Source organism: Panthera leo, chromosome A3 (assembly GCF_018350215.1).
Source record: "Panthera leo isolate Ple1 chromosome A3, P.leo_Ple1_pat1.1, whole genome shotgun sequence".
Classification (NCBI taxonomy): Eukaryota; Metazoa; Chordata; class Mammalia; order Carnivora; family Felidae; genus Panthera; species Panthera leo.
Genome location: NC_056681.1, coordinates 51,696,475 through 51,708,465, shown reverse-complemented (window position 1 = coordinate 51,708,465; position 11,991 = coordinate 51,696,475). Strand labels below are relative to the sequence as shown.

The following is an 11,991-nucleotide window of genomic DNA, read 5'->3' as shown; positions in this document are numbered from 1 at the left end:
AAAAGGAGCATTGTCCTAAATTATGCTGTATCAGTATATATTCTCATTTCCAGAAATGGAGAAATTTTCAGGAAACACTTGGGCCTCTTCAGATGAGTATAAAAAATGTGCTGTTTGTGAAGCAGAAACAGAAAGCCATAAAGAGAGAACAGGTTGAGTATAGTGACACTTTAAGGAACTAAAGAATGCAGAAGGAGAAATGCACAGCAGACACAAAAATATACCATCACTGATATGGCAAAAGATAGAATCAGTGTCACGAGAAAAAAGAGTAGCTCTCACAAGTACCTTGAGATGGTACCAACGAGAGAGTGGACAGCCGATGGAAGAGCAAAGGTTGGCACTTGAGCCTGGCATATTTGATGTTTCTGAAGAAAAGAACAGAACAGATAGAGCAAAAGTACTGCTCAGAGATATAGTTGAACAAAGATTTTGGGGCACCAAAGAAAGATCTGCATGTATGGATTGAAAGAGCACATCGTGTTCCAGAAAAATCAATGAGAAAAGCATTCTATAATTAGATGCATCCTATAATTTAAAAATGAACTGTAATTTAATTCTAAGTATTATGAGGATAAAGGCAAGAACAAACAAAAGCCAGTTACCTGCAAGAGAAGAAAAACCAAGTTAGCCTCATGCAATGCCAGAAGTTGATAGGAAACTACCCTCTCATGTTTTGGAGAGGAAAAGTTTTACTTAAAGAATTTATACCTAGTGAAGATGCTTTCACAGATGAAGACAATGGAAGAAAGACATTTTCAGATATGTAAGTGTTTAGAAAGGATACCATGTCTTGAGACAAGAAGCTGCTTACTTAGATCATTCCAACCAACTTAGACATGAAGGGAAATTGGATTTATTAAATCCACCTCATACCACAAGACTAGTGAAACTGAAATCACATAAGCATAAATAAATGTAATTAGTTATTGTAAATTTGTAAAATGGGGTGAAGTGTTAAATTTTTCAAAAGGATAAAAAATGGGAAAAGCAATAATTTAGTGATATTTGGATAAACTATATTAACTGATGTTAAAAACTGAGAATTAATGGAGCCCAGAGATTGAAGCACAGATGGAAGAGCTAGTGAGTAAAGTCTTCCATATTTTCATGAGAAATAGAGTCAGAATGTTCCATATCAAAATTAACTTTGACAGAGAAAAGAAGGATAAAGGCATGTTTGTCAAAAATGTCAGGGTAACTACTATTAAAGGCAGGATCAATATTCTCAAAACACTGAAGAATAAAAAGAAAATACATAGTCATAGCAAAAAAGTAGAAGCTAGGAACTTGTAAAGAATAAAAATATTTATTAGGATAAGTAAAAGTGTTTTTTTAATGTTATAAATTCTTTATTACCCTGTTCTGATAAATTTGAAAATCTGGATGAAATAAACTATTTTCTAGAAAACAATTTATAAAAATCATATCAAGAAATATGCAATATGGGACATCTGGGTATCTCAGTTCGTTAAGTGTCAACTTCAGCTCAGGTCATGATCTCACGGTTTGTGAATTGAGCCCCACATCGGGCTCTGTGCTGACAGCTTGGAGCCTGGAGCCTGCTTCAGATTCTGTGTCTCCTTCTCTCTCTGACCCTCCCCCACTCACACTCTTGTCTCTCTCTCTCTCAAAAATACTAAAAAAATTAAGAAATATGCAATAGAAAATTATTGAAGTCTTTGATAAAATTACGGAAGAATTCTTTTTAAGTTTATTTATTTTGAGACAGAGTGTGTGCATGCATGTGGGGAGCAGGGGAGGCGCAGAGAGAGAGGGAGAGAGAGAACCCCAAGCAGGTTCTGTGCTGTCAGTGCAGAATTCTACACAGAGCTTTATCTCACAAGCATGAGATCATGATCTGAGCCAAAATCAAGAGTCGGACACTTAACCGACTGAGCCACCCAGGCATCCCAGAATTCTTTTTAAAAATGACATCAAGTCCAGGTGTTTTACAGGAGAATTGTTTTGACATTTTAAGGTGAAAATATTTAAAGCTGTTTAAACTGTCCCAGAATGTAGAAAAAGCATCCTAATTCATTTTATACAGTTAGCATGAACCCAGTAGCAAAAATTGTCAAAGGAAGTAGGAAAGAATTTAACAGATTAAAAAGTCTAAAGAATTATGAACAAGTCAATACCAACCATGTATCACCAGAACAATCCATGACCAAGTAGGCTAGCATGCATTCTAGAAATACAAAGTTGGAAATTGTGGTTTACATACACAATGGAATACTACATGGCAATGAGAAAGAATGAAATATGACCTTTTGTAGCAACGTGGATGGAAATGGAGAGTGTTATGCTAAGTGAAATAAGTCATACAGAGAAGGACAGACTCCATATGTTTTCACTCATATGTGGATCCTGAGAAACTTAACTTAATGGTGTTCTACCATGGGGGAGGGGAAGGAAAAAAAATGGTTAGAGAGGGAGGGAACCAAAACCTAAGAGATTTCTAAAAACTGAGAACAAACTGAGGGTTTATGGAGGGGGTGGAGGGAGGGGTGTGTGGGTGATGGGTATTGAGGAGGGCACCTATTGGGATGAGCACTGGGTGTTGTATGGAAACCAATTTGACAATAAATTTCATATTAAAAAAATAAAATAAAATATTGACTATAAAAAAAAGAAATACAAAGTTGGCTTTCTGGTAAGAATAATATATTTTAGTGTATTTTTATAATAAAGGGGGAAAGTCACACAGTCTTAATAAATGCCTAAAAGGTTATAATTCAACTCCTATCCCTGATATATGCTTAAAGGAATATGAAATCAACAACAAATTTATGAAGCACTACATACATGCTTAAGGTTAGGAATAAAATTAAGGAGTCCAGTGAGGAAGTGTAACTTTGGGAAAGGAAAAAAACAATCATTTGCAGATAAATGTGATTATCCGGAAAATGGTAAGATTCTTACAAAACTTCATCAAGATACCCAGTTGTAAAATAAACATATTAAAAGCAAAAGCTTTTATATATTCCAGCAATAAATAATTAGAAATTGTTTTTACTTATAATAATGCATTTAATAATTTAATTAACTTTTATAAAATATGAAACAAACATGATAGAAATGTTCAGAACCTAAATGAGGGACTGCCAAATGTTTGCTGAGGAATATCAAAGAAGACTTAATGATATACCATGTTTCTGGATGAAGGGACTTGATTTTGTTGAGATGTCAGATCTCCCCAAATTACTTCCTATATTTCAACCAAAATTAATTTCAGTCAGAATTCTAAAAGAATTCTTTTTAGAAATTGAAAAAAAATTCTAAAGCGTATCTGGACTTCAAATAACCAGGCAATATTAGAGAAAGAAGTTTTTGAAAATAATCATAGCTAATATTTGTTAACTGTTTTAAGTACTGGACACTGATCTACATTTTTACATGTATGATTTAATCCTTGTAAGCACTTTGAGACGGGTCTTACAATCATTGCCAGTTTACAGATTGGAAAAGAAACAGCCTCGGGGAGACCTGAGAGGCTGGCTAAACTAAGCCACTATTACTTATATGACTGGAAGTAATCTACACAAAGGGAGATAATGGGGACAAAGTCAATACGAGATTTTTAGCCATATTATACTTGTGGCTCAAGGCCGTGCATTTTCCTTCTCTCCCAACATCCAAATTCTATGGGAATAAGAGAAGAAATACTTCTAAAGTACATAAAGTTAAATAGAAAATTTTTGTTTCCAGCAGTGTGGTATGCTACACTTATCCTCCAAGTGCAATACTGCTAAGAATGTTGAGGATACACACACACACACACACACACACACACACACACACACACACACACACCCCTGAGCAAATGGCAAAGTAAAAAAATTCCTTGGAGGCCCGAAATGATGATAAATATAAAATCAAAAGGGTAATTGAGGACTGGAGCCCAGTGTTTCCCCTCAGGTACCTGCCAATCACTAGTAGCCAAGGTAGGCATATGGGGCAGAAGGCAAAGACTTGAAACGATCAAGATGGTAGATTGAACCAGTGATCCCTGCATAAAGTTAGGACTCCTGAAGGACAGTGTGTGTGATAGAATTAGGGAAAGCCCTATTCTGCAGAGGGAGAAAGTGGGAATGCCTGTCTCAGCTTTGACTCTGGGAAGGAAATCTCTCCTGGAATTCCTAACTACCTGTCCACATTTACATGGACATGGGACTTGAATTTGTTGGCAGTCAAAATAGTTAAGCAGAGAATCTGGTTGAAATGAGTCCCAGACTGGTTACCCTTAGGTGCCTGATCGAAGAAGCATCCCAGACCTTAGAAGTTTACTCAGATAAGGTGCAGAGCAACATGAGTTCACAGTGAACACACATACACAAAGCTATAAGTGAGAGCAGAAATTGACTCACAATTGAGATACCGAATTACAACATAAAGTACGTTCAATAGGTTTAAAGAAACAAGGTCATTAGAAATCTAATGAAGAAACAAAAGGTAGAAAAAACGGCTAGTAAGTTTTGAAAAGTAACTTCATAGAAGTGAAAATATTGAATTAGAAATTCAATGGATATGGTTTAGAAGAAAATTGGTTATAGAAATTATACAGAATGCCTATAAAGAAACAAAAATCTAAAAGATGTAATAAATGAAGGAAAAAGCATAAGGAGATCTAATATACATGTTAAATGGGTTCCAGAAGGAGGGAATAGGGCAGATATAATGTGTGAAAAAATGATAAGGATTGAGAATAAATTATTGAGAACTGATGAAAAATATGAATCCCTAGTTCAAGAACCCGAATGAATTAACAGAAAGATAAAACAAAGATATAAAAACATCATATAGAAAATGAAAGAACAACAAAGACGGAGTAGAAACTTAAAAGCAGCCAGAGATAAGACAGATTAATTTCAAAGCAGCAACATAGATCAAAAATGACTTTCAACAACAACTGGTCCATTAAATGGTGGAATATTTTCAATGTACTAAAGAACAATGACTGTCAAAGTAGAATTTTCCTACTCCTCAAAATATCTTTCAAGAACAGTGGCAAGATAAAGACATTTCAGAGAAACTAAATATTTACTACCAATAAACTACATTTAGGGGAATTTCTAAAGGATGTACTTTAGGAAGAAGCAAAACGCTCTCCGGAAGTTGAAGAGGTGAGATGACACCAAAGAAAATGGTAAATGTGACTATAGCAACTTATAAAATAGCCATATTTAATTTGGTTAGAAAAGAACTAAAACCCAGGACACGAACAGCAACTCAGGAATGGGGTAACTAGAATTAGAGTTAAAATGTTCTTTTGTTTTTAAAAAAAAATTTTTTTAATTTTTACTTATTTTTGAGAGAGAGAGTGCAAGCAGTGGAGGGGCTGAGAGAGAGGGAGGGAGGATCTGAAGCAGGCTCCAGGCTCCCAGCTGTCAGCACAGGGCCTGATGCCAGGCTCGAACTCGCAAACAGTGAGGTCATGTCCAGAGCTGAAGTAGGAAGCTTAACCGACTGAGCCATCCAGGTGCCCCAGAGTTAAAGTGTTTTAAGTTATTATGTTGCTTACCAAAGTAACTCAAACTTTTAAATTAAACATGATGTTAAAATTTCTAGATAAACCACCAAAAGATTAAAAACAATAATTTCTATACTAATAAAAGAGGTAGAGGACTCTACCAATGAAGGCATGAAAAAAATAAGGGAAAAAAGGAAATCTATATAAAATAAGATAGTAGAAGTTAATCCAATTACATCAGTAATCACAATCAATATAAATGGATTAAACTCACCAGTCGAGGCAATGATTATTGGAGTGGATTTTAAAAATTCAGCTATAAATTGTTTTCAAGAGCCATTCTAAAAACATAAGGACACAGAAAGAGTGAAAATAAAACAGTGGGAGAAAAAAGATACACGGACAAGACATATCCAAAAAAAAAAAAAAAAAAAAAAAAGAAAGGAAAAAGAAAAGGGGGGAAAAAAGTACAACTCTAAAATACAAGTAGTGTGAATAATTTTTGAAAATCAGAAATAGGTCATTATTATAAGGGGAGATTTTCATACATCTCTTTCAGTAATCAATAAATCATGTCATAAAAAGTACTAAGCATATAAAAGATTTGAACAAGACAATAAACTTAATATAAGAGTATATGAAATGTTGACTGAACAAAATACACATTCTTTAAATGTGCACAGAACATTTCCTACAATTAACCATGTATTAGGCCATAAATCAAGTCTTAAGTTTCAAAGAACCAATTTCAAAATGAGCACATTTTCTGACCATGTGCAATTGTTAGAGGTCAGTAACAAAAAGATAATGTAAATACTCATACATTGAGAGCATTGACATTGTTTTAAATAACTGAAAGGTCAAAAAATCATACCAGAAATTAGAAAATACTTTAAAGGATGATATGCTACTTGCCAGACCTTGTATTATGCAACTAACTGAAGTAATTTTTCCACAGAAATGTGGGGTTGAATTATCAGAAAGGAAGAAGCTGAAAATATGTGAACCAAACATATAGAGAAGATGGAATAAGAACAACAAAGTAAGTATAAATAAAGTGGAAGGAAGGAATATTAAAAAGATAAGCAATGTAACAAAGGATCAATACTGAAAGCTGGTGCTTTGAAAGACTAAAGCAAATCTCTGACAAGATTGTCCACAAGAAAAAGACAACACAAAGTATCATATTAATAGGAGTGAAAAGTAGTAGGAAGTCCCTGGCCAGCCTGAATTTTGTTCCTTTAAGGAGTGGAACAAAGTAGTACCCAACATTTATTTAAACTTGGGAATTCACTCATAGTGTTTTCAGGGGCTCTTTATTTTGTTTAGTTTTCACTTTAGCACTCATTTAGTGCTCCAGTGTATCATTTCCAATCTTACTGTTGACAGTGAAGTTAGTTTCTCCAAAAATCTTCTCCATTGAACCTATCTTTCTTTTTGTCTAATACTTTTACTTACTCATTGTAATGGCTTCTTTTTGGCTCCAACTGAGCCACCCAGGCATCTTCCTGATTTTAAAAGAAATGCTTCCACTATTTTGTGTTAAGTGTAGTGTGTGTGTGTCTGTGTGTGTGTATACATTTATACAAAGTATTTGTGTATATACATGTGTATATGTGCATATACGTATATATGTATACACAGACACACATATATAGCTGTGGGATGGGGAGGAAGGGAATTTCTAGGTGTGGTCTGTGGAAGGAAAGAGTCACTAGGTTGTTCTGTAAAGAGAAATAAATGTACATGGCACAGTGGATATGCTGTGCAGCCCTGCCCTGCAAAGTGTTTTGTGTAATGCATCCACAGTGGAAATGTCTGAGTCCTTGGATGGTCAGGGTCGAGGTGAGAGGTGCTTGGCTGAAGCTGGTGAGAACTGACCAGCATCAGGTGGGGGGAATGGAGAAGGGAGGGACTCCCAGGGTCAGACTCCTTTGAAAATCACAGTGATAAGCCCACCCACAGGAAGGGGATGCAGGCAGAACAGCCCCACCAGCCATGTGGCAAGAAGTGCTGGCACTGATTGGGATTCCTAATCTCTCCATCTTACAGTCTTCAACCACATTCACATACTTGATCTCATCTGTTCTCACAACCACCTCATGAAGAAGAATCTTAGGAATCCCCATCCTCCTGATGCAAAAAATGAGTCTCAGAAAAGTAAGCTGTAAGGGGAAGAGCTGAATAGCAGACCCAGCCCCTCTACTTTCTGTGATTCTCTGGGCTTTCAGACTCAAAGCTCAGTGTGGCAAGTAGCAGGCTTGAGACCAAGGGCACAGGGAAATGTCCAGTCCAGTTATCCATTGTGCTACAGGTACATTGTTAACTTCTTCCCCAAATATTTTTCACCATCATGCAGACATAGGTAAGGCTGCTGTTACACCAACAGTAGGATTTTTTTGTGCTTGGTGGCCCTTGAGACTGTGTTGATGAAGGGCCTTTATGAGAGATTGTATAAAGGCTGTCCAGGCTCCATCAGTGACAGAGAGTGATATGTGAAAGATCCCTGTGCTGGAAAGCTCTGACAGTGATGGTCTGGTTTCCCTTTGCCTCTTCTTCATGAGCCTGAACTGTAGTTCAACTTCATCCTGACCCAAGTGCAAGGAATAACCACAGTCACTGGAACGGAGAAGAACAGAGTTCCACACAGGACCATGTTCTTGCCTCTTCAGGGATCTTGCAGAGAAGAATACTTTAGATCTACACAGCTGGGGTGTATGGTGGGAAGAAGTGTGTATTAGTCAGCTATTTAAAAAAGTGATTCAGGAAGGCCTGAACAAAGCTTTTCACCATCGTCTTGTTTTATGTTCTGTAGGAATACTTGTTGGAGCACCGGAGCCACAAGAGATAGACACAAACAAGCCTGCCTCCTTCAACCCCACTGTGCCTGGACCAGCTCCTACCTCTACTTCTCAGCCTGCCACGAAAATAGCCACTTGTTGCTTTGAGCCGTGGAGCTAACTGATTTCTCACCATCTAGGCTTCAGGTGAGGGGCTCCTCCAGATCATTGGACACTTGAGTTGCTTTTTGTCCAGGTGTGAAGCTGACACCTTGAGTGGCACATGGAAAGGCACAGCCTAGTCTTGTTTCTAGAAGCAGCAGGTTGGCTGGAAAGTGCTTGAGGTGTAAAGGAGATGACAAGTTTCCTTTTGGGTCCAGGTGGTGTGATCCCAAGCAATCGCATTTCTGAGTCACAGTTTATTTATCTAGAAAATAGAGGATTGTGTATGCAGTTAGGGAGAGGTTTGTGATTGGAGGACTTCTGAGGGCTGGCAGTGTTCAATCTCATGACATGGGAGGAAGTTATGCAGACATTCACCTTATGATAATGTATTATACCTCACATGGTGTGTTTACATGGTGGGCACTTTTGTGTATGTGTGTTATATTCACATGAAAGATTTTATTTAAATAAAGAAAATGAGAGTAATGATGGTATTTCACAGGATTATTGTGAAAATTAAAAGCAAGGAAAGCCCTGGGTGGATAGTAAGCAGTGCTGTGCAGGTGGCACAGTGCATGAGAGTGAGCCCGTCACTGTCACCACTGTAGCCAGTGCACATAGATATCACAGGACCACAGAATAGCAGCGGAATGTGTGCAGAATGTGGAGTTGGCATCCTTCTGATGGTTGTACACTGGTCTCAAATCCCTTCCTGTGCCAGTGAAGGATTTAAGGGTTGGGAATTCAGAAGCAGAAGCTCCTGAAAAGGTGTTATCAGCCAAAGCCATATGCCTTATTTCTCTCTCTCTCTCTCTTTCTCTCATCTTTACCCATTCAAACCTTCCCCTCATTGTGGACCCATCTGCTGTATCATCACAGAAGAAGCCCCCAACCCCTTCCTTCCTCCAACCTCCTCTGTCCACTCCCATCCCCCACCTCATGCCATCCTCCTTACCTCTCTATGCCACATGTTCATCACATCCCTCTCTTCTCGGGCCTCCTCTCCCTCTCTCATGATCTCTTTCTAATCCATTTATTCTCTAAATTCTTGGACACCTAAACTGGCCTGGCCAGGCAGCAAGCTATGCGGTTAGGTGAGCATCTGAAGGAATGTCAGTCCCATGCAGTTGACGACTCATGCACAGACCTTGAGAGCTGAGAGATGTGAAGTTGGGGCTCAAGTGTGGTATGGTTGGGGATTGGCTAAGGAAGAGCCTTCTCTTGGTGTAACAGTGCCATCAAGCTAGAACTCGTTACGGAATTCAGTAGTGCTCAGTTCCATTCCTTATTTTTACCTGTATTTCATTTCAGTGTGGTTTCAATCCATCCATTCCACTTGACAAGCCTGAAGTCTTTAGATGTATATAGAGGAAGTTATGATACAGCTTTCAAATCCATTAAATTTGCCCAAGTAATAGTTTGTAGCACAAAGTCTACAGTTACTTTTTTCAAAGCTCTAAAAGCATTTCATAGCAAATGTGTAGCACCCAGCTGAGATGAGACCAAACCGGAAGAACTGCCAATGACTGCATTATAGGTTCTGTGAGGTGAAGATGAGATCAACAATCAGAACATCCAGTTTGCTGGGCACTTACCTGGCACTGGGCCAACTGCTTTTCAGGTATCATCTTCTCCCCAGTCTTCAGCACAATGTCAGAGTCCAATACTTGTACCATTCCTAACACATAGATAAAGAGATGAGGTTAAATCTAACCTCTCCCCAAGGTACACAGCCAGTAGTGGAAGGGCTAGGATGGGCACTGTGTGTGTCACTTTCCAGGGACTGGCATATGTACAGTGCTCTTTCCAGAGTCTTTGGCTTTGTGAAAAGAGACTAAATCCAGGACATCTAGTTTTAGCCTCTCTGGCTGTGCTGGATTCATTGGACCCTGCAGATGGAAGGCTGACCTATGTGGGCTTCCTGCTGAGTTTGGACAGCAGAGAGCATAATCAGGAGGTGGGAGGGTGTTTATTGCTCAGCTCCTTCCTACAAGGTCCCTGAGGCCAGGAGAACCCTTTTGCCCCAGGTCACAGCCTTGTCAAGCTGCCCCTCTACATGGTGCCCTCTGGCTCCAGGGTCTGGTAACTGCTGCCTCTCCTGCCCCTTCTGGTTTCTTTAGATCTTAGACAGGACAATTCCTCTCTTTGTAAATAATTCCTTCATATCACCCACCTTGAATGTGCCATCCATTTCCTACTGGGAGCCTGACTGATTCACCAGCTTCACTCTTAAATAGTGTGAACTTGCAAGCCATTTAAGTTCCCTGGGTCCAAATTTTGTTGTTTTTTAAGGTTTATTTATTTGAGAAAGACAAAGACAGTGCAAATGGAGGGATGCAGAGAGAGGGAGACAGAGAATCCCAAGCAGGCTCTGCACTGACAGTGCAGTCTGGCATGTGACTTGAACGCACGAGACCACGAGATGATGACCTGAGCCAAAACCAAGAGTCAGACACTTAACCAACTGAGCCACCCAGATGCCCCTATTTAAAATTATCTTGGGGGAGGAGCCAAGATTGCAGAATAGCATGGAAGCTTTCTGTGTGTCTCACGTCCATAAAATACAACCAGACCAACACTGAACCATCCTACACACCTAGAAAACTGATTGGAGGATTAACACAACAATCTGCACAACCTGAACCACAGAATTCAGCAGGTACACGGCGTGGAGAGCTGAACTTGGGGAGCAAGAAGCTCCGAAAGGTAGGGAACCGCTTTTGCGCAGAGAGAGGACAGAGACTGGGGAGGGGAGGAGAATATGGGAAAATCACCCCTCCCCAAAAGCAGCTGGAGAGAAAGTGGAAAATTGGAAACAGCCACAGGGACTAAACTAAAAAGGGAGAAGGGAGAAAGGAGAGGGTTTAAATTCCATTAATACTGTAAACATGGGGAGCGCAAAGGCTACAGCTCTGCAGCTCGACAACTGGCAGTGCTCTGGTGGGAAGGGCGAGTCCCCAGGAACAGAGTGGGGTCTGGGAGGTTCTCTGGCCACATGGGGAAAAGCGGTTCCTCTGCTGGAAGGACATTTGGTAGAGACTGTTGAAGCCACCTGGTCCCAGCAGACCCCAGAAGGCGACCACATTTGCTGGCTCTGGGGCAAGGTTGTTAAGGGTGAAGCCTGTTGCCAGACGTGTATTGTGATTTTCCATAATCCCTGAGATGCTGCTGCTACATTATCTCACGAACATTTTCTGGGACGGGCTGGCACCTGGCCACAGTCTTGGGGCACCGTCAACAACAGGGTCCAGCAGGTGTACCTGGGTGCAGCTGATATTTGGCCATTGCTCATTTGGCCATTGCTTGGTGAGACCCTCCTGCAGAGGGGTGGAACAGGTCAGAGCCGCAGTCCTTCAGAAGTAGGGTGCCAGGGAAAACAGCCACATCTGAGACAAGGCTTGGAAGAGAGGTGCTGCCTGGGGCCTGGTCATGGAAAGTGAAGAAGCGGGGAGTGGATGAGAGCTGAAGACAGAGGATGGGTACACAATTGCTGATCCGGGAGAACAGACTGGGTAGCTGGGTGGCGCCATTTTCACTGCTCCCATGCATGTGCATACACACCTACGAGCCCCG

The 11,991-nt window shown here is 39.9% G+C and overlaps 1 long non-coding RNA gene across 1 annotated transcript; it reads left to right on the top strand.

The window, feature by feature from the left end:
- The first annotated feature begins 5,398 nt into the window (after positions 1 to 5,398).
- On the top strand, positions 5,399 to 8,461 carry LOC122215903. Its single transcript, XR_006200604.1, has 2 exons — positions 5,399 to 6,515; positions 8,289 to 8,461. It is a non-coding gene; the product is annotated as an uncharacterized LOC122215903 (long non-coding RNA).
- Positions 8,462 to 11,991: the final 3,530 nt, after the last annotated feature.